The sequence below is a fragment of the Rana temporaria genome, chromosome 1 (assembly GCF_905171775.1).
Source record: "Rana temporaria chromosome 1, aRanTem1.1, whole genome shotgun sequence".
Classification (NCBI taxonomy): Eukaryota; Metazoa; Chordata; class Amphibia; order Anura; family Ranidae; genus Rana; species Rana temporaria.
In genome coordinates this window covers 214,398,817-214,421,769 of record NC_053489.1, presented here as the reverse complement: position 1 = coordinate 214,421,769, position 22,953 = coordinate 214,398,817, and the positions used below count along the sequence as shown (strand labels likewise).

Below are 22,953 nucleotides of genomic sequence, written 5' to 3'. Positions count from 1 at the left end.
AAGAAATGTGTTACTGGCAGGATCACAAGGAGAAAATAAAGAAAAGTGGTGGAAAAGGGAAACAAATGCAATCACAACATCTAAGGACTGGTACGGTGTGACATAGATTTTATTTTTATTTTTGGGTTTAAATACCCTTTAACATAAAAAAAAAAAAAAAAAAAAAAAATTCAGTGTATGTATACACTAATGTTCCATCCGCATTTGAACTATGCACACAAAGAAAGCAGAGATGCGGTCTTTCATGTGTTGTCCGAGTGTAAAATGAAAAATGACAGAGATTTAGGTCAACTAGCTTGAATGACATTTGCATGCATGAAGGGCGACTAGGCTGAATTCTTTTTCGACCACCAGATTAATAGAATCCCAGAATATCATCTTTTTCTAAAGCTTCCCTACAATGAGCAGAATAAAAGAAAGCACGCTGTCTGCCAGGTAGCCATGAACATAAAAGAGAGACTACATCCTAATAACTAGAAGTCAGTCTGCCCTACAGCTGCAGAAATCCGTCTGCCATGTCAGCTGATTCTGATAAATATCTTTACAAAGATATCAGAATGTCTGCCGAAAAGCTGCAAAACATTCATTTTTCAAATGACTCAGATGTGCCGTTTTTTTATAGGCACTTTGAATTTTCTGGGCAGTTTGTGTCTGTGCGTTACCCCTTACTTCCAAACATGGTAATGTAAATCAAAAAAAAAAAAAATATATATATATATATATATAAAGATTCAGCTTCCCGGGCGAAATTCCCATTTGCGCACTATAACAGCTTTGCCAGTGCTGCTTGTGAAGAGAGCCCAGATTCAAAGCTCTGGGGGAAGATTCCTCTGTGGGGAGATATAATCTAACACGCCAAGAGTGAAAGAGCACACAAGGTCGGCTTTTACATGTTTCTCTTACTTACATGCCCTTGCTATAAACTTGCAAGCATGTATAGTATATCCTGGAAAGTGCCTGCTCTTATACTCACTGTTTTCCAAGCAGCTAGGACAAACACTGTCCTTGTTCTTTGCCATTGTTTATACACTTCCCTATTTATCTGTCATCGGGCACTGAAAATGTATTTCCATCTAGCAGCCACTGGGTTAAACTTGGCATAGTGGTCACGTAACATAAATGGATCGTTATGCATATTTGAAAAAAAACATAATTTTGCATTCATGCAATACATTTTTATTGGACTTATAGCTTTTAAAATTACAGGGTCTCTGACTTGTTTCATTCGATTTTTTATTTTTTGTACAGTATTTAAAGCAGGGGTGGCAAACTCAAATTCATCGGGGGCCGCATCAGCAGTATGGTTACCCTCAAAGGGCCGGGTGCGCTACGTATACAGTGTATGGGTCAGGATTGCGCTACGTATACAGTGCAGCGGTCAGGATTGCGCCTAAAAATTCCTCACATCTGTACTTTCTCCTACCTTCCTACCCTGGCCCAGCTCTGGTACCTCCCTGTATAGGCAGCTCCCTCCCTTTGTATTGGGCTATAGTACCTTTTTTGGGGGAACAGGAGGGACATTGGATATAAGTGGGGGGACAGGGGGAGCATTGGGGGGACAGGAGGGACATTGCAGATAAGTGGGGTGGCAGGAGGAACATTGGGGGAACAGAAAGGAAATTGGGGGGACAGCAGGGACATTGGGGGGACAGGAGGAACATTGGGGGGACAGGATGAACATTGGGGATAATTAGGGGGAACATTGAGAATAAGTGGGGGCAGGAGGAACATTGGGGGACAGGAGGAACATTGGGGAGATGGTGATGCTCTGTGTATGTGTGTAGTAGTGTACACTGTGTAACTGTACTGTGCATCTGTGTCACGTACCACAGTTCAGGAGATCCCTGAAGATGTAATTTCACCACATATGCTGCCCTGTGGGGTAGAGCAGGCGCCGCTGCACCAGTCCCAGACTGGCTGCCACATCAAGGGGAAATCCTGTCCGGCGCGGTGGAGGCGGAGACGGAGGCAGAGACAGAGCGGCACAGTAAGTGGAAGATGCCTGTGCTCAGACTGACTGGCCGCACATGCGCTAATTTGCCGCGCCGCTCGGGGGACTGAGGGACTGGGATCCCAACCTGACAAAATGAGGAGGCTGCTGTGCGGGCCACATTACAAGGTCCGGCGGGCCGGATTCGGCCCGCGGGCCTTGTGTTTGCCACCCCTGATTTAAAGTGTATCAAAATCCAAAAAACAAAAATTATATATATTGCTATAACGAGCAGGGCCCTCTGATTCCTCCTGTATTAAATTGTATTGTAACTGTACTGTCCGTCCTCATTTTGTAAAGCGCTGCGCAAAATTTTGGCGCTATATAAATTCTGTATAATAATAACTAATACTAATATTGCAGCTTAGCAATTTTTAAATGTGTTGGCTGCATTCGTTTTTTTTTTTAGGCTTTAATTTTTCTTTTATTTTTACCTGGTAATCCAGCCAGTAAGTGGAAAAAGGAAATATGGACAGTCGCACTCCAAAAAACCTTGATGGTTGTCTTTTTAAAAAAAAAGGAAAATGCGCTACAAAACACAGCACAAAATACAGGGATATACAGCTGACGCGTTTTTCACTATTAGTTAGTACTTAGTCATGCTAAGCTATGACTAAGCACTAACTAATAGTGCGAAACACGTCAGCTGTATATCCCTGTATTTTGTGCTGTGTTTTGTAGCGCATTTTTCCTTTTTTAAATAAGACAACCATCAAGGTTTTTTGGAGTGTGACTGTCCATATTTTCTTTTTTCACTTGTTGCCTTGTGCATTGCCAGCACCCTTGATTTCCTGAGAGGACACTGATCATCCTAACACAATCCACCTGGAGCGGTAACTTTCTCTCTCTAATCCAGCCAGTAACACTTCTATCCTAGGGTAGCTATATTCACACCTCCATTGTATCTATGGAAGAATGTGTCCAGTGTCCCTTCCAAAACCATTTAACCCCTAGGTCCTGACAGTACGTAAATATCCGGCCTCTCGGCGGATGGGCCTTGGTGCCTAGTGGCCGCATATTTGCGTACCAATTTGCAGACACAGCTGTGCTGAGAGAACGTGCCCTGTGCACTCCCAGCACAGTTACAGTTACGCTTTTGCGTTTGGGAGATTTCCGATGATGTGATCGCCGTGACAGCCAATCACGGCGGTCACATGACCATAAACCCTGCCCCGCCGCCCAGCATCTAAAACCTCTTAAAGGGGCCTCTTTATGAAGGTCCTCCGCTGACTTCCATCCTTACATGAAGAAATGGGAACAGGTCCTTCAAGACCCTATAACTGTGGACTCCAAACTGTGGCCCGAGGGCTGGATATGGCCCTATGCTTGCTTTTATCCGGGCCTTGGGGCAATATTTTATCCTCTAAAACTAACAATATAGCATATTTCCCCCCCCACTGACATCAACTAAGGGGCACAATTCCTCCCAATGACACCAACGATAGGGCGTAGTTCCTCCCAATGACACAAACGATGGAGCACAGTTTCACTCAGTGACGCCAATGATGGGACATGATTCTTACCACCCAATGATACCAAGGATAGGGCTCAATTTATCCGACATCAAAAAAGGAGCATTGTTTACTCCCACTAATGCCAGCACATTTTATACTTCCACTGGCCACATTCCGCCCTTTTTTTTTGAAAATTTGGAGACCCCTGCCCTATAACCTTAAAAAATCTGCAATAAAATATGGGAATCAGCTCTGCCAAATCCTCCAAATATTTGGTATATAAGCAGAACATGTATAAGATGTTACTGTTTTGGTATAAAATCCCTGATTGATTGCATGTAATTCAGTGTGGTGTGGTTGGAGAACTGCTGGAGATGGCAACAGAATAAAGGTACATTGTTTCATATCTTTTGGCTATGCTCCCAGATTCAATCCTTCTGGACCTCAGTTTCTTTACTCCTATGACAGGCCCTAGATGTCTCATTTACGGCAGACTCCACCCGCTTTCTCTTAGGCATCCTATTTACTGGCATATTCAAAAAACACTAAGAAGCTTACTGCTCATATTTTAACAGCAGCCCATAGACTTATATTATCCCACTGGTTATCCAATAAGACCCCTTCTCAGATCTGTTTAACCAGTTCCCGACCCCCGCATGTACATATACGTCCACAATATGGCACGTACAGGCACATGGGCATACACGTACGTCCTCGCCTATTAGCGGGTGGGGGGTCCGATCGGGACCCCCCCCGCTACATGCGGAGGTCGGGTCCGCTCGGGGAGCGATCCGGGACCACGGCGCGGCTATTTGTTTATAGCTGCTCCGTCGCGATCGCTCCCCGGAGCTGAAGAACGGGGAGAGCCGTGTGTAAACACGGCTTCCCCGTCCTTCACTATGGCGGCGCATCGATCGCGTCATTCCTTTTATAGGGAAGACACGATCGATGACGTCATTCCTACAGCCACACCCCCAAACAGTTGTAAACACATACTAGGTGCACCCCAACTCCTACAGCGCCACCTGTGGTTAACTCCCAAACTGCAACTGTCATTTTCACAATAAAGAATGCAATTTAAATGCATTTTTTGCTGTGAAAATGACAATGGTCCCAAAAATGTGTCAAAATTGTCCGAAGTGTCCGCCATAATGTCGCAGTCACGAAAAAAATTGCTGATCGCCGCCATTAGTAGTAAAAAAAAAAAAAATAATAAAAATGCAATAAAACTATCCCCTATTTTGTAAACACTATAAATTTTGCGCAAACCAATCGATAAACGCTTATTGCGATTTGTTTTACTAAAAATAGGTAGAAGAATACGTATCGGCCTAAACTGAGGAAAAAAAATGTTTTTATATATGTTTTTGGGGGATATTTATTACAGCAAAAAGTAAAAAATATTGCTTTTTTTTCAAAATTGTCGCTCTATTTTTGTTTATAGCGCAAAAACTAAAAACCGCAGATGTGATCAAATACCACCAAAAGAAAGCTCTATTTGTGGGGAAAAAAGGACGCCAATTTTGTTTGGGAGCCACGTCGCACGTCCGCGCAATTGTCTGTTAAAGCGACGCAGTCCCGAACTGTAAAAACACCTTGGGTCTTTAGGCTGCATATTGGTCCGGGGCTTAAGTGGTTTTTAATTGAAACTATTGCTGAAATTCAAAGGATTGAACGTCAAACTGCCCCATGCCCAGAATTCAGTGGAACTGTTTAAGAGAACGTACTGTATGGGCACCAGGGGAGGGCTGGCAGCCTTAGGCCTGGGAGGCAAGTCCAGTCAAGTGGCCCATAGGGTGTGGACAAGTGATGGATTAAGGAAAACAGTCTAAGATTTTTCATGATCACAAGAGTCCGTACATAGCCCCCCCTTACATCAGAGTCTGCACAGAGGCCCCCCCCTTACATCAGAGTCTGCACAGAGGCCCCCCCCTTACATCAGAGTCTGCACAGAGGCCCCCCCCTTACATCAGAGTCTGCACAGAGGCCCCCCCCTTACATCAGAGTCTGCACAGAGGCCCCCCCCCTTACATCAGAGTCTGCACAGAGGCCCCCCCCCTACATCAGAGTCCGCACAGAGGCCCCCCTTACGTCCGCACAGAGCCCCCCCCCCTTGTATCAGAGTCTGCACAGAGGCCCCCCCTTGCATCAGAGTCCGCACAGAGGCTCAGGTTCAAACTTCCTGTCCAGTGCCCGGGGAGTGTGGGCAGGGCAGACTCAGAAGGAGGAGGAGGAGCAGATGAGCTCTATCTCTCCTCGTGTCTGTGCAGAAAGAGAAGGGGATGTCAGCGCTGGTGTGCGCTGAGGCTGAGCTATGTGTGAGACGAGACATAGCTCAGCTCTGCAACCATCTACGTCGGAGCTGACACAGGCACGGCTGCACAGTCGGAGGTGAGCAGTGGCCGTGACCTGTGTTAACAGAGCTCCAGTAGGCATATTCCTGCTCTGCAAAAACAGCATTTGGTAGTGGCGGCCAGTGGCTTTGCATAGTGTCACGAGCCCGGGGGAAGATTTCCACCCTGCCCCCCCTGCCAGCCCTCCCCTGATGGGCACACTGGGACAGCTCTCCCTATGGTCTCCTGCATCCGCCCTAAATGTTTTCAGAATAATGCCTAAACCCTCCCATTGATTGTAGTCAGATTTTTTGGGGGGGATTGGCCTTTGGTGTGTAACTTTCTTTTTTCTATTTTTTTATTTATCTTACATAATCAATATCTGTTATTTGAGATTGTTCTCAAATCGATCCACAGCCCTATATTTTTTTTTAGTTCCTTTAGGACATGTAATAGTGAAATAGCAATATGGGAATTTGTTATTCCACCTCTTTATTTCTAACAATGGTATATTCCTCTATGCAGATGTCTTTTTGTCATTCTTGTACAATACCTTTGGGTTTATGCTGACTTTATGGTGAATAAGGATTGTCTGTGCTCCCTTTTTCCTAATTTTTGTAAAAATTGTCAGACAGATCAGACACTTTTGACGCATTTTTGGGACCATTGACATTTATACAGCGCGCAGTGCTATAAAAATGCACTGATTACTGTGTAAATGTCACTGACAGGGTAGGGATTAACACTAGGGGGCTATCAATGGGTTAAATGTGTTCCCTGGGAGGTGTTTCTAACTGTGGAGGGATGGGACTGACTGAAGAAGTAGAGAGATCGCTGTTTCTAATCACTAGGAACAGCATATCTGTCTCTCCTCCCCTGCCAGAATGGGGATCTGTCTGTTTACGTTAAAAGATCCCCGTTCTGGCTCTCTGTGGAGTGATTGCGACGTCACACCACGGGCATGTGCGCACGGGGCCTAGAGCTCTTAAAGCGGCCGACGTACAATGATGCGATTTTTCCCAGGTGAGCCCACCTGCCGCAATATAACTCCGGCGGCTGGTCCTTAAGCGGTTAAAGTAACCTATATAAATACTCAAGGAAGCAGTAGGTAAAATTAAATATGAGCCATTACTGGTTGCTACTTTTCTTTAAACTAAAAATCTGCTCCAGTGTTTTTGGAGAATCTCAGTGGATATTTGTTCTGCTTCAGCAATATAAGCACTGAAAGTATGATCTCTATAACTGATCCAGTTGTGGTAAGTTAGCTTAAAGCAGGGGGTTCCGCGGTCCAGGCGTTTTTTTTTTTTTTTTGGTAATTTATCTCTTGCAATGTTCTTTAAATTGTACTCACATGTTTCTTCTTCTTAGAGCCCCGCATTCTCCCTCGGCCTGAAATGTGACTTTATAAAAATTTGTTCTGGCCGTTTCCATTTTGCTTGTGGGCAACGTGAAGCCCACAAGCAAATGCTTCCGGGAGCGGAATCCGCATATCCCAGCATTCACCGCTCTGCAGTGTTGACGGCGAGCAGCGCCGTCAACACTTCTCCGTTGCCATCACAACGGCTGGCGTTGAAAAATTCACGCCCCGTTGTGACGACATGCAAATCATCCTCGTTTTGTCTTCTGAATCGTCTCCTGGGAAGCGTGACGCTGTGCTCCCAGGAGACATTGCGCTGGGAGATGAAAGGGACGCGCCGACTCCCGCGGGAGGCAAAGCAGGAAGTGCCTGTTACAGACTCCAGAGAAAGGTATTGCAATGCTATTTTAAATCCGATGGGACAAGCATGAAAAATGTTCTCGTACGACACCAGGTCATAAATTTTTCATTTTAACAGTACGGTTCTTCGAAAATACAATACAATCATACAATACATTACATCACTTCCAAATTTTTATTCTGTTGTACGAGAATTTTCATAACATTAGTAACCTCTTCATTTTCGATAGGAGACTAGCATGCAAAACAAATTGTGTGTACTACCGTGTTTCCCCGAAAATAAGCCCGGGTCTTATATTAATTTTAGCAACCAAAAACGCACTAGGGCTTATTTTCAGGGGATGTCTTATTTATTTACAGTATGTACAATGATCTTAAAGTGGTTGTAACCCAAAAAAAAAAAAGACAAAATCCTTTTTCTTTAAAGCATGATAGATTGCATAGTGCTTCTGCTGTGTCATTTATCCATCTCCCGTGTCCCCTGTCTTCTCCCCCTCCACCTCCCCGTCAGGTCAGGAGTCAGTATTTTTACTAGGGCTTATATTGCAGCCCTCCCTGAGAATCATGCTAGGTCTTATTATCGGGGTAGGTCTAATTTTCAGGGAAATTCGGTAGGCATTACAGTCTAGAACTTGTCAGACAATGACATGCTCCAGATCGTAGAAAGCCTGGAAAAATTGTGCAGATCTTCACAGATAAACATCAGATAGGTCAAAAAATCATAGTGTGTCTAGCTCCATCAGAATACAGTACATGTGATGAATGGAGACTTTTGGCCCGTACACACGATCCGAAAATCAGACAAAAGATCATACGTTTTTTTTGCTTGCAGTCTCATATCGAAAGGTTACTAAATTCACGAAAATTCTCCTACGGCAGAATAAAAAAATCGGAAGTGATGTATTATGCTTTAGTGTATTTGTATTGTATTTTCGTACGACAACTGTACTGATCTAATGAAAATTGTACGATCTGGTATCCATACGAGAAAAACTTTCGTGCTCGTCTGATCAGATAATATCGGATGAACTGTCGTGATCGTCTTTCGAAAGCTGTGTATTAACGATCCGATTATCGTACGATCTCTTTCTCTCCGATTTTCAGATTGTGCGTACAGCCATAAGGCATGAAGAAGTTGGGTGGGACTAACTACATAGAGCAACCCCTAGCTATGGAGTGAGGAAAGGATTACATTATTTAAAGGAAAATACATAATGCATGGGCAACATGATAATTGTGACATGACTTTTTTTCAAATGCAGTATTCTAGTAACTTTCACTGAGTCTCAGAGCATCCACCATAGTTGCAGCTTGAAAATCAATATTGAGTGGACCACCGCAGTCTGTGGGGAAAGGGGTAAGCAAGACAAAAAAAAGTATGTTTAGGGGTTGTTTTACGAAAGGCAAATAGACTGTGCACCAGGGGCGCCACCTCCTCTCTTCAGGCCACCCCCTATATGCAATGGATAGATAGGCCGCCACCTATTCATGCATAGCATGAATCTATCCATGACCGCCACCTATTCATGCTTCTGGCCCCTTTCAGGGCACCGGGCGCAGGAATTACAGCGGGCAGGTTTTTTTTTTAAGCACCTGATTAGAGCCACAGGCTCTAATAGGCTTCAAAATAGGGTGGGCTGGGGACGCAGAGAGTGCGACCGGAGCCCACTCAGGTGTGCTGCAACAGCGAATGAATATTCACTGTTGCAATACTGATCCTCCTCCCGGCCAATCGAGAAGCGGGTCTGATACCCGTCACCTGTTGGGCTGAAAGTACAGGCGATCCTATTGGACGCCGAGGAGGAGAAGAGCCGCTGGCTTATGCCTGGATGCCCGATCCCCACTGCCGCTCCTCAGATTGCCCTATCCCCGCCATTCTTTGGATGCCTGATCCCCGCCGCTGCTCCTCAGATGCCCGCTGCCTAGATGGGGTTAGTGCCGGTGGACCGACCAGCAGACAGCAGAGGGGGGGGGGTTGAGTTGCCGCTGGGGGGTTCGGTTGTTTGCCGCCCCCAAAATAAAAAACCACCAGCGGCAACTGCTGTACACTTTGCAAAGTGAAGTTGCACTCTGCAAGTTCAGTTGCTCCAGAGATTAGTAAATGAGATAAAGCTTCACTTTGCAAAGAGTACCCAATCATGTGCAAGGAAAAAATCCATGTGCACGTGATTGGATGATATAAGTCAGCAGAGCTTCTGCTCATTTACTAATCTCTGGAGCAACTGCTTTTCCAGAGTGCAACTGCACTTTTTGGGCCAGATTCTCATAGAATCGGCGGCAGCGTAGTGTAAGCCATTTACACCACGCCACCGCAACTTACTGGAGCAAGTGCCGTATTCTCCAAGCACTTGCTCCGTAATTTGCGGCGGCGTAGTGTAAATGCCCCTGTGTATGGCCGCGTAATTCAAAGGGGGCAAATATTCAAATTAAGCGCGCCCCTGCGCCGATCGAACTGCGCATGCGCCGGGCGGAAAAACAGCCCAGTGCGCATGCTCCAGCTCACAACGGAAAACATCAATGACGCCGATGTGAGCGTCATTGACGTAAAGTCGTATTCGCGGACGACTTAGTAAAACTACGTAACCGACGGAAAAAGACGACGCTGACCCGACGCCATACTTAACATGGCATACGGCGGACTGGCGTAAGGTTACCCCTCATATAGCAGGGGTAACCTTACGCTTACGGAAACGACGTAAACGACGACGACGCGGCGCAAATTCGTTTGGGAATCGGCGTATCAGGCTCATTTGCATAGTCAAATGAGAACTGAACGTAAACGCCACCTAGCGGCCGGCGTCGAATTACATCTAAGATCCGACGGTGTAAGTGACTTACACCTGTCGGATCTACGCCGTATCTATGCGAAAATGATTCTAGGAATCATACGCATAGATACCCGGGGCCAAAAACAGAGATACAACGGTGTTTCCTGAGATACACCGTCGTATCTCTTCTGAGAATCTGGCCCTTTGTCTTTAGTAATGTATTGTATGCATGTGTCCCAATGAAAGGCACTCACTGAATTTATGTAAAATCTTAAAATCTTAAATACCCTTACAAGGCTAGTCTCAAAGGGCCAGATTCACGTAGAATCGCGGCGGCGTAACGTATGCTAGATACGTTACACCACCGCAATTTTTCATCGCAAGTGCCTGATTCACCAAGCACTTGCGATGAAAACTACGCCGGCGGCCTCCGGCGCAAGGCGGGCCAATTTAAATGGGCGTGTACCATTTAAATTAGGCGCGCTCCCGCGCCGGACCTACTGCGCATGCTCCGTTTCTTAACTCCCGCCGTGCTTTGCGCGCCGTGACGTCATTTTTTTGAACGGTGACGCGCGTAGCGTACTTCCGTATTCCCGGACGGCTTACGCAAACGACGTTAAATTTTGAATTTCGACGCGGGAACGACGGCCATACTTTAGAAAGCAATACACTTGCTGACTAAAGTTAGGGCACAAAAAAAAACTAGCGGCGACGTAGCGAACGCGAAAATCCATCGTGGATCCGCCGCAACTCCTAATTTGCATACCCAACGCTGGTTTACGATGCAAACTCCCCCCAGCGGCGGCCGCGGTACTGCATCCTAAGATCCGAGAGTGTAAAACAATTACACCCGTCGAATCTTAGGGATATCTATGCGTAACTGATTCGATGAATCAGCCGCATAGATAGAAACAGAGATACGACGGCGTATCAGGAGAAACGCCGTCGTATCTCATTTGTGAATCTGGCCCAAAATACTTTCACATGTTGAGTAATTATGATTACCCCAACATTTGTATTTTTATTTTTTATTATGTTCTGCCTAGAAATAAAATAACCAAAAAGTGCACAAAAGGCCATCTTGCATGAATGCTTGCCATTTTCCCTGACAAACATCATCCCTTTTTAATAAGCACAGAGCCATGTTGCAAACCTTCTGGTTGTAGTGGAACATGTTTTTGAGGAAGCTGGCACAACTTGATTTTGTACTGGACCGCGGCCAATTGCATTATCTTTGACGCCTGAAACAGTCAGGACCAGATGAATACTCCCCCACTGTCTCCTAGACAATTCAAAGTGTGCTAACAGAAAATCATAACTTCCATGTACAGGAATGAATGATAAGAAGGGCAAAACCATAACCGTCTTTGGGGGGAAAAAAAGGAAAACTAGGTCAGCACTGTGTTAGTGACAAGATAGAGGATGGTCATTTGCCAACCAATGGCAGTTGTTCTAAAATTTGCTACTAAATGCTGCAGCTGAATTCTTAGTTTTTACATAATGATTTTACTGCATGCTTCCAAACCCCAGATGGCTCTAGGTTTTAAACAAAAGAAGCACAAGTCCTGATGACCTTGAAACGAGAAAATCAGTCTGCAGACTACCTGCACTTTTGGGAGCAAGTAAAGTGTGAAGGTAAAAGTGACAGTGTGAAGCAGCTTATCACATTACAGGTCTGCAGGTGCTATACAGGGTATGCACCAGCTGCGGCTCATATGAATAAAAAATAAATACATCTAAGAATAGTCCTCATAAAATCCCAGTCCAGCAGTTTCATCTAATACTTACACCTAAACTACATAAAAGGATCTTTAACCACTTAAGACCCGGACCATTATGCAGGTAAAGGACCTGGCCCCTTTTTGCGATTCGGCACTGCGTCGCTTTAACTGACAATTGCGCGGTCGTGCGACGTGGCTCCCAAACAAAATTGGCGTCCTTCTTTCCCCACAAATAGAGCATTCTTTTGGTGGTATTTGATCACCTCTGCGGTTTTTATTTTTTGCGCTATAAACAAAAATAGAGCGCCAATTTTGAAAAAAATTCAATATTTTTTACTTTTTGCTAAAATAAATATCCCCAAAAAATATATAAAAAAGTTTTCTTTCCTCAGTTTACGTATTCTTCTACCTATTTTTGGTAATAAGCGTTTATCGATTGGTTTGTGCAAAATTTATAGCGTTTACAAAATAGGGGATAGTTTTATTGCATTTTTATTAATCATTTTTTTTTTACTACTAATGGCGGCGATCAGTGTTTTTTTTTTCGTGACTGCGACATTATGGAGGACACATCGGACAATTTTGACACATTTTTTGGGACCATTGTGATTTTCACAGCAAAAAGTGCTCTAAAAATGCACTGTTTACTGTGAAAATGACAATTGCAGTTTATGAGTTAACCACTAGGGGGCACTGTAGGGGTTAAGTGTGACCTCATATGTGTTTCTAACTGTAGGGGGGCAGGGCTGGACGTGTGACGTCAGTGATATATCCCAGTCCCTATATCAGGGAACAGACGATCGCCGACACTGCCACAATAAAGAACGGGGAAGGTGTGTTTACACACACCTCTCCCAGTTCTTCAGCTTTGGTGACCGATGGCAGGACACCACGGCGATCGGTTCCGCGGGTCCCGCAGGCGCGGTCACGGAGCTTCGGACCGGGTCGCGAGTGCGCCACCGCCTGCGCGCTCACGACCCCATGGCGGGGCCTAAAGAGACACGTACAGGTACGTGATTGTGCCCAGCCGTGCCATTCTGCCGACATATATCGTCAGTAGGGGGTCCTTAAGTGGTTAAAGGGGTTGTAAAGGTACAATTTTTTCCCTAAATAGCTTCCTTTACCTTAGTGCAGTCCTCCTTCACTTACCTCATCCTTCCATTTTGCTTTTAAATGTCCTTATTTCTTCTGAGAAATCCTCACTTCCTGTTCTTCTGTCTGTAACTCCACACAGTAATGCAAGGCTTTCTCCCTGGTGTGAAGAAAGCCTCTTGAGGGGGGAGGGGGCGAGCAGGAGCAACCCCTTTAAAACTGCATTAGAATTACTTACTCTGCGTTCTCTATCTTGTACAATTAAATGGGTTTGCAACAGTGGCGGCCACTCCATTAGGGGCGCAGGGGCGTCACCCCCTAATCCATGTGCCCGGGCCCTAATCTACATGCAGGGCGGCAGATGCATGGATTTAAAGTTGTTTTTTTTAAGCACATGATTAGAGCCTGAAGCTGACATGACCGGTTTTCTCGGCAAAAACCAGCAAGAAAACTGCTTCTTGCCGAGATTCCCGTTCGTGTGTACAAAGGCTTTCAGGTTTCTCGTCGGGAGAAAAAAAGAGAACCTGCTATCTTTTTTCTCGTCGAGATTCTTGTCGGCCAGTTTCCCGACGAGAAACCCGAGAGTGTGTATACTTACCTGTCGCTGTGGAAACCTGCGCATGCTCGAAATGACTTTGACGGTAGCTTCCACGGCATAGGTAGGGTGAAGCAAGATGGCGGCGACGGCATCGAATGTGACTAGCGCATGCTCGTCGTACACGATGACATCACCGCGTTCTTTCCTTTCACCGCGGTTCTTTTGAAACGAAAGTCTGTACACTCGGGCGGCAAGAGTTTCTTGCCAAGAATCTCGTCAGGGAAAACGACAGGTTTTTCCTGACGAGATTCTCGGTCGTGTGTACGAGGCCTGAGGCTCTAATTGGCTTCAAAAAAGGGTGGGCTTGGGGCGCAGAGCACTGTGCCCTGAGCCCACCCAGTTGTGTGACAGTAGCAAATTGATATTCGCTATTGTCTTTCTGCTTCTCCTCCCGCCCATCAGGAAGCGGGTCCTAAGGCCTGATTGGCCTAAGAGGAGAAGCAGTAGTTTTGCCCGGGAGCAGGGGGAAGATGCCGAGGAGGAGATGCAGGGGGAAGCCTCTAAATCTGCCTGTGGCCTGGATGGGGTAAGTGCGGGGCTGATGGGCAGAAGGGCGCACAACGGGGGAGTGTAAGTAACTAGAGCATCAGACACCATTGGTTTGCAATATACACTATATATATATATTATATATATTATATATATTATATATATTATATATATTATATATAATATATATAATATATATATATATATATATATATATATATATATATATATATATATATATATATATATATATATATATATATATATATATATATTATATATATATATATATATATATACACACACACACACACACACACACACACACACACACACACACACACACACACACACACACACAAAATCAGAGGTGGAAAACACACTTCCTTTTAGAATTTAACATGCATGCCAGTGTTGCTGGCCACACTGAAAATTGGGCCAAATCAATTTCACAATTGTCATACATGCAGAGCAACTAAAGCATATAGGGCTAGATTCAGGTAGGGGCAAACAATGTTACGCCGGCGTAGTGTATCATATTTACGCTACGCCGCCGTAAGTTAGAGAGGCAAGTGCTGTATTCACAAAGCACTTGCCTTCTAAGTTACGATGGCGTAGCGTAAATGGGGCCGGCGTAAGCGCGCGTAATTCAAATGTGGATGAGGGGGCGTGTTTTATGTTAATTATCGGTGACCCAACGTGATTGACGTTTTTTACGAAAAGGCGCATGCGCCGTCCGTGTACATATCCCAGTGTGCATTGCTCCAAAGTACGCCGCAAGGACGTATTGGTTTCGACGTGAACGTAAATTACGTCCAGCCCTATTCGCGAACGACTCACGCAAACAACGTAAAAAATTCAAATTTCGACGCGGGAACGACGGCCATACTTAACATTGCGTGCGCCTCCTAATAGCAGGAGTAACCTTACGCTGAAAAAGCCTAACGTAAACGACGTAAAAAAAAAGCGCCGGGCGTATGTAAATGTGTGAATCGGCGTATCTAGGTCATCTGCATATTCTACGCCGAAAATGACAGAAGCGCCACCTAGCGGCCAGTGTAAATATGCACCCTAAGATACGACGGTGTAAGAGACTTACGCCAGTCGGATCTTAGGCTAATGTCGGCGTATCTTGCTTTCTGAATACAGAAAAAAGATACGCCGGCGCAGCTTTGAATTTACGCGGCGTATCTAGCCCATAAGGTTGTATTATGCAGAAGCACAAAGCCAACTAATGATGCATGACTGCACAATGACCAATTCATGTGCTCCCATTAGGATTGAGAGCCTGCTAAGATGGCTGTGAAGATTTGTGATGTTTGTGCCCTCAGTCCCACACTGACTTTTACAGATGTCATTGACTGTCAGCGGATCTCTGTGATGAACGCACTTTTGTAGAAGACACATTAGTGGAAATAAAATGCACAATTGCATTTTGTGTTTTCAGATGTGAAGGCCTGCGCCGACATCCAGTCGGTCCTTCAGGAAAATTTATGTTCTTTTTATAGGTTTTCAAAGAAGGTCTGCTTCATTGGATCTTCGATTTTTTCACACTAAAGTTCCTCACCGCCAATCAGGAGGCAGGTCGTGAGACCTGTTTCCCCCATTGGTCAAAGCGTCAGGCGATCCTATTGGATACTTAAAGCGGGAGTTCACCCATTTGTTAAATTTTTTTTTTTCTCCCCTTAGATTGCTGCTCGTTCGGTCTAGGGGAATCGGCTATTTGTATTAAAATATGAGCAGTACTTACCCGTTTTCGAGATGCATCTTCTTCCGTCGCTTCCGGGTATGGGTCTTCGGGAGCGGGCGTTCCTTCTTGATTGACAGTCTTCCAAGAGGCTTCCGACGGTCGCATCCATCGCGTCACTCGTAGCCGAAAGAAGCCGAACGTCGGTGCGGCTCTATACTGCGCCTGCGCACCGACGTTCGGCTTCTTTCGGAAAATCGTGACCCGATGGATGCGACCGTCGGAAGCCTCTCGGAAGACTGTCAATCAAGAAGGAACACCCATTCCCGCAGCCCATACCCGGAAGCGACGGAGAGGATGCATCTCGTAAACGGGTAAGTACTGCACATATTTTAAAACAAATAGCCGATTCCCCTAGAGAAAACGAGCAGGAATCTAAGGGGAAAAAGTGCCCTCTAAGGGTGAACCCCCGCTTTAAGCTGTGGCGGAGGAGGAGACATGGCGGAGGAAGCTTGAGGAGTGGACACCGCCGCTGCCCGTACTCCAGGAGAGGACACCACAGCACTGCCACATGAGCGGGTAAGTGCCGGACCACCGGAGGGGTTGCTGTCAGGGCTGTGCTGCCTTGCGGGGGGGTGCTGTCTCAGTGCCGTGCCACCGGGGGGTGTTGTTTGTTTGCCACCCCCCAAAAGAAGAACCCACCAGCCGCCACTGAAACCTTTACATATACCCACTGAAGTGACTAGTCTCAGGTAATACACAGAGATAAAACAAATCCTCCTACATAAGTTGCACCTGTTTATTATCAGCCCTCTCCCCTTTACAGCCTTTCAAAGTACAGAATTAAGGCAGCATTTATTAGCTCGAGGAGGCAGGAGGTGAGGATCTGATGTCACACGGCACAGCAGGGAGATGAGTGTAATCTTAGACCTGAGGCCAACCCTCCTCTACACAGTCTCAGAGAGAAACATGCATGACTGAGGCTGTCAGAAGTGACTCATGCAGATAACAGAGGAAGGAGAGAACAAACAAGATTTAAACTAGGTGCTTTGGATTAAGGCAAGTACACACTATAGAAGGATATACTTTGTTCATTTTTTCATTTCAGATGTTTACAAGCACTTTAAAAGAAAAGTATGGACTTAAAAAAAAGACATTTATACTCAGTCAGGTGGATGCAGCATCTGTCTCCTGCTGGCTCTGAGACTTGAGCGATCAAACACATTTCTCCCCCTCTGCTTTGAGCAGAGACCTGGGACTGTCAGTCTCTGGCTCTCTGCTCTGTCTCCCCCCACCCTCCAGCATTCACTGGCACACTGGGCTGTGGAGGGGGCTGGAGGGACTGGCTCAGGCTTTTCAGAGCCTGGACCTGTCTGAGCAGAGGCATATCTAGTGAAAATAGCGCCTATGGCAAGCACTAAAACTGCGCCCCTGTTGAAACATTTGAAACCCATCTTTCAGATAACCTTAAAGCGGAGGTTCACCCAAAAAATAAATAAATCGGCTGAATGTAATGTTAAAAATATTTTTTTGGGTGAACCAAAAAGAAACTAACAAAACTAGTGATATTTATCATCCCTTGTGATACCTTGGGTAGTGACATATCCCCTATATGGAAAAATCTGGGGTTTATTAGACCCCTGATCCCTCCTCTGCCCTCCAAGGCCAGGTAAATGCAGAACCAACACTGGAAGTTTTGAAATCTTCATCACTTAAGGCCTCAGTTTTCACAGAGGAGAGGGAGAAACTGATGTTCCTCCTTCTTCTTTGTGCGCTGCCAATCCGACCAGATGGAATGGAAGAGCCTGGGAGAACAGGGGAGGGCTGTGGCTGAACGCAGCAGGGATAGCGCTGCCATTGTCCATTAGCAAAGGTGCTGAAAAGGAGATCCTGCCTATGCTCGGGAGGAGGTAAGAAGAGACCCTCAGACCCTGGGAAGTGCCTTGCTGCCCCCTTCATATGGCGCCCATGGCACTTGCCATGGCTGCCATACCCTAGATACGCCACTGCGTCTGAGTGATGTGTATTGATAGCGGACTTTAGCCCACTGTTGGCTCCAAAGAGGTCACAGGAGTGCAGAACCTACAGGAGAAGTATAGCCAAACAAGCTTTGACTATTACTCTCCTTTAAGCAAGACTGCTAAAGCATCAGGAGCTGAGTAGAGCCACCAAAGATTAACTACTTCAGACCCGGGCCATTGTTACTATGCATAGCTGCACCAGATTCTGAGTGGACCAGTTTTAGTAAATCTCCTTCAGGCCAGGTTCACACTGGTACGACAAACGCTCCGACATTGGGAGCTCATGTCGCATGACGTGTGAAAATCAATGTTTCCCTATAGGAGCCATCTTAACACAAGTCGGTCCGACTTTGAAAATGCTCCCTGCACTACTTTGGTCCGACCTTTATACTACTTCAGCCCATTAAATGTCACTGAAGTCGGATCGCCGTCTTGACTGATCCGACTTTGGCATGTGACTTGTGCTCTGATGATCTTAAAGGGGAACTCCACGCCAAATAATAATAAAAAAAAAAAAAACGGCATGGGTTCCCCCTCCAAGAGCATACCAGGCCCTTTGGTCTGGTGTGGATTTTAGGGGGAACCCCTACACCGAAAAAATGTGTTTCGGCAGCGCCGCAACATGGGAGCTTTTAACCCTTTCTTCGGCCACTAGAGGGGGTTAAAAGCGCCCTGCTTGTGGTCGAAAAGCTAACGTGGCCATGCTACAGTGTAAAAGGGTTCTTATGAGCAGCAGTGTGCATGAGGCCAAGGTGGGTGGGAGCCTTTTTAAGCATAGTAAGTTCTAGCCCGGACGTTTATTTTAAAACTTGGCACTTCTGTGCAAAAGCCATTTGATACAAACCCAATTCAAAGAGATTCATTTTCTAAATGACCAGTAAAAGTGAATATACAGAGGCAATTAGGAAGAAGATTATCATAAGGTTTGTCAGAATGAATGAGGAATTACATTTATTTGTAATTTTTGGTCTATAGCAGTGGTCTCCAAACTGCGGCCCGGGGGCCAGATGTGACCCTTTGCTTGCTTTTATCAGGCCCTTGGGGCACTATGTCATCCAACAATGAGGCAGAATTCATCCAACTGACATCAATGATGGGGCACAACTCCTCCCACCAACAAAGGAGCACAATCTCACCCAATGACACCAACAATGGGGCACAATTTCTCCCAATGACACTAATGATGGAGAACAATTGTTCCCACTGACATCAAAGATGGCGCATTGTTTATTCCCACTGACGTTGGGACCTTTTCTACTCCCAATGGCCACAGTCCGGCCCCCCCCCCCCCCAAAGTCCGAGAGACAGTAAACTGGCCCCCTGTTCAGAAAGTTTAGAGACCCCTGGTCTATAGCAATGGATTCTGATTTGAACTGTCAAAATTCAATTTTCCAGTGTATTTTGAATCTGACTGGTTATTGTGATGCAGCACCAGCTGTCCAAGTCAATGCAAGATGACTGCTCTCTCACTCCAGGCTTTTTAATATTCATACATCATGTTAAATCAGTCCATGTACAATATGGTGCCACATCCCAAATGTTATCAGCGCAGTGTTTCTCTGATGTTGGAGCTGTCTCAATAAGCATACATTGATTCATATACAGTATTATGATGCTTTTCATTGCTAAGAACTCAGCACTGAATGTCTGGAACACATAAGGACTTAGGCCTCGTACACACGACCGGTTTCCTCTGCAGAATCCATCAAGAAACTTGCTGGGAGATATTTTTTTGCCGAGGAAACCGATCGTGTGTACATTTTCGTCGAGGAAAATGTCAAGAAACTCGACGAGCCAAAAAGAGAGCAAGTTCCTCGACGGGAATGAAGAAACTTGCCTTGTCGAGTTCCTCGACAGCCTAACAAGGAACTCAACGAGGAAAACGATGTGTTTCGCCCGTCGAGTTCCTCGGTCTTGTGTACGAGGCTTTAGTTGACTTCTCCTTTGCCCTGTATAGTGGTGTTTGGACAGATGTGTTCCTGGATGGTCTTTTGCAAACTAAGTTGATAAAAATAAGCGTTTGTTAAGAGCAAGCTGTAAAAATCACTTATTTCTGTGCAGTTAATATGTTTCTTGTGGCAGATACATACAGCTGTTTTTTTTTCTTTGCTTGGTTATTGATTCCATGACATGATATGACCCTGGTGGTGTGGCATTTAGTCTGTCTCCCTAAGTAATCAATGGTGCTTTCAGCTTACGTAATACTCTTCTGTTGAAGATCAATATCTATTGAAAAAGATAAATATCCATTGTTCCTTTAATCATAACATGATATGGGGGTAAAGGAAAGAACGCATGACAAGGAAGAAATGTAAGCAACGCAAGCCAAAAACAACCCTTGTGTATGTGCATTCAGACTATACCTAGTCCATCTGCACAACACACATTTTGTTTTTTCCATCAATAAATATTATTATTATTATTATTGCTATTATTTTTACTGCATCTATAAATCCTACAAAACAAGAGGCATTTTCATTAGCGATATATTTCATTTTCATCCTATATTTTCTGTATTTCGCATTATTTCGGGCTTTTTTCTCAACTCATCAAAATCACTTTGTAGCATTTAAAATAGAACCAGTTACTAAAATCTCATATACGTTTTTACAATTTGAAATCTACAGCTTAATGATGATTCTGCTATGAATGTCCTTGTTCAGTTGCTTCCTGTTATGAGGTGACAACTGCCTCCCAGCATTGCCATTGTGTCACATGCAACTCTTGTGAGGTCTGGGAGCGGCTGTGCTAACACACATTGCATAAGCATAGTCCAAAGATGCCAATGGAGAGCAATGACATGCAGCAAACTCCAGACAGGAAGTGGCTAAAAAAGGTTTGAGGAGATCAGTAGCACTGATATACAACAAAGGATGAAAAAGAGAAAAAACAGTATTAAAAAAAAATAGCGTTTTGCTTTTAGGCCAAAAAAGATCAATATTGGTCTCATCTGACCAGAGCATCTTCTTCCACATGTTTGCCTCACATGGCTTCTCACAAACTGCAAATGAGTGTTTGTGTGGCTTTCTTTCAACAATGGCTTTTTTCTTGCCACTCTTCCATAAAGGCCAGATTTGTGGAGTGCACAACTAATAGTTGTAGACAGATTCTCCCACCTGAGCTGTGGATCTCTGCAGCTCCTCCAGAGTTACCATGGACCTCTTGGCTGCTTCTCTGATTAATGCTCTCCTTGCCGGGCCTGTCAGTTTAGGTGGACGGCCATGTCTTGGTAGGTTTTCAGTTGTGCCATACTCTGCATTTTCAGGTGGTGGCTTCAACCTGAGATGTTCAAAGTTTGGGATATTTTTTTATAACCTAACCCTGCTTTAAACTTCTTTACAACGTTATCCCTGACCTGTCTAGTGTGGTCCATGTCCTTCATGATGATGTTTGTTCATTAACCCCCCTGGCGGTATTCCCGAGTCTGACTCGGGGTGAGATTTTCATACCAAAAGCGGTATCCCCGAGTCAGACTCGGGCTTGCCTCGCTGCAGCAGCAGACAAAGTTACTTACCTTGTCCCTGGATCCAGCGATGCCACCGCACTGTGTGAGCAAGCGGGACCTCGCTCGATTCACAGTGTCCTCCTGTGCCACCGATCTCCGTTCCCTGCGACGTTACGACGCACGGGAGCGGAGAACGGCGCCAAATTCAAAAACGTAAACAAACACATTACATACAGTATACTGTAATCTTATAGATTACAGTACTGTATGTAAAAAATACACACCCCCCTTGTCCCTAGTGGTCGGCCCAGTGCCCTACATGTTCTTTTATATAATAAAAACCTTTCTTTCTGCCTGCAAACTGTAGATTGTCCATAGCAACCAAAAGTGTCCCTTTATGTCAAAAATGGTTTTAGATCAGCTAGAAAACAGCGATAATAAATTATAATCACTTGCAGAATTGTGCGATAGCGATTTGTGGGGAAATTCATCATAAAAAAAAAAAATAATGACAGCAACAATTCTGCAACTGAGCAAATTTCTGTGATTTTGAGTTGATTACATTATTGAATAATTTTTATTAGAATTATATTATTATTTGTTATAATCATTTATAATTATTTATTAGATTATAATTTATAATTTTGATTAGAAGTGAGCCGAAGGTAAGGAAGACTGGAAGCCGGGGTGGTCCTGTGCGGGTTTTTTTTTTTTTTTTTTTTTCTTTCTCTGTTTTGTATTGCTTTGTGTAGTTTGGGGGGTCCCCATCTAAGGGGGTAGATAAGTAAGGGCATACCGATAACAAGGAAACAGACGGGAGGAGGCGCTCGAAGTACATACATATTAAACTAGGGGAGCAGACAAAGTAGGTCAAATTGACAACGGGTGTAGTTAAGAATAAGAGTGAAAACTGAACGGGCTATAATTATGTTTTTGGATTTGTGTCTGTTTATTTTTTTGAAGAGACATTATGTCTAGAATAATGTAATGTATGGTTGTATTTATTTGTATGATAATCTCTTGTGACCTTGTTATAAAAGAAAAAGGAAAATAAAAGAGTAAATGTGAAAAAAAAAAAAATAATTTATAATTTTGTTTTTAAAAAAATGTCATACCCGGGATGCCTACTAGTCTCTTGTTTGGTCAGATTTAAGTGAGTTATTCCTAAAAATTACAGGCCAACAGTATAAAACGCCAAATTTCCTTGCAAATAATGGTACCGCTTTCAGCATCTTTTTTCTGAAAGAATCATACCGCCAGGGAGGTTAAAGTTCTCTAAAAAAAACTCTGAGGGCTTCATGGAACAGCTCTATTTATACTAAGATTAAATTACACACAGGTGGACTTTATTTAATAATTAGGTGAATTCTGAAGGAAAATTGGTTCCACTAGATTTTAGTTTGGGGTATTAGAGTAAGCCCCCATTCACATCTAGGCGTTTTAACGCCTGTAGTGCTACGCCGCTGCCGCCAGAGGGATGAAAACATATGTCCCTCTATGGAGATGGTTCACATCTCCACGCCGAACGCCTGCCGCCTGAAAAAAGGTCCCAGACCTTTTTTTCAGGCGGCTTTCGGTGTTCGGCTAGGAGATGGGAACCATCTCCATAGAGGGGGTCAATCTGGGGCACATCTAGGC

General features: G+C 44.7%; 2 protein-coding genes across 5 annotated transcripts in view; one reads left to right on the top strand and one right to left on the bottom strand.

Moving 5' to 3' along the window:
- The window catches only part of RSPH14 (radial spoke head 14 homolog), a 336,392-nt gene that overhangs the window by 111,182 nt on the left and 202,257 nt on the right, over nt 1–22,953 (bottom strand). The window lies entirely within an intron of this gene.
- GNAZ (G protein subunit alpha z) overlaps nt 1–22,953 on the top strand; it is a 201,160-nt gene that overhangs the window by 53,324 nt on the left and 124,883 nt on the right. The window lies entirely within an intron of this gene.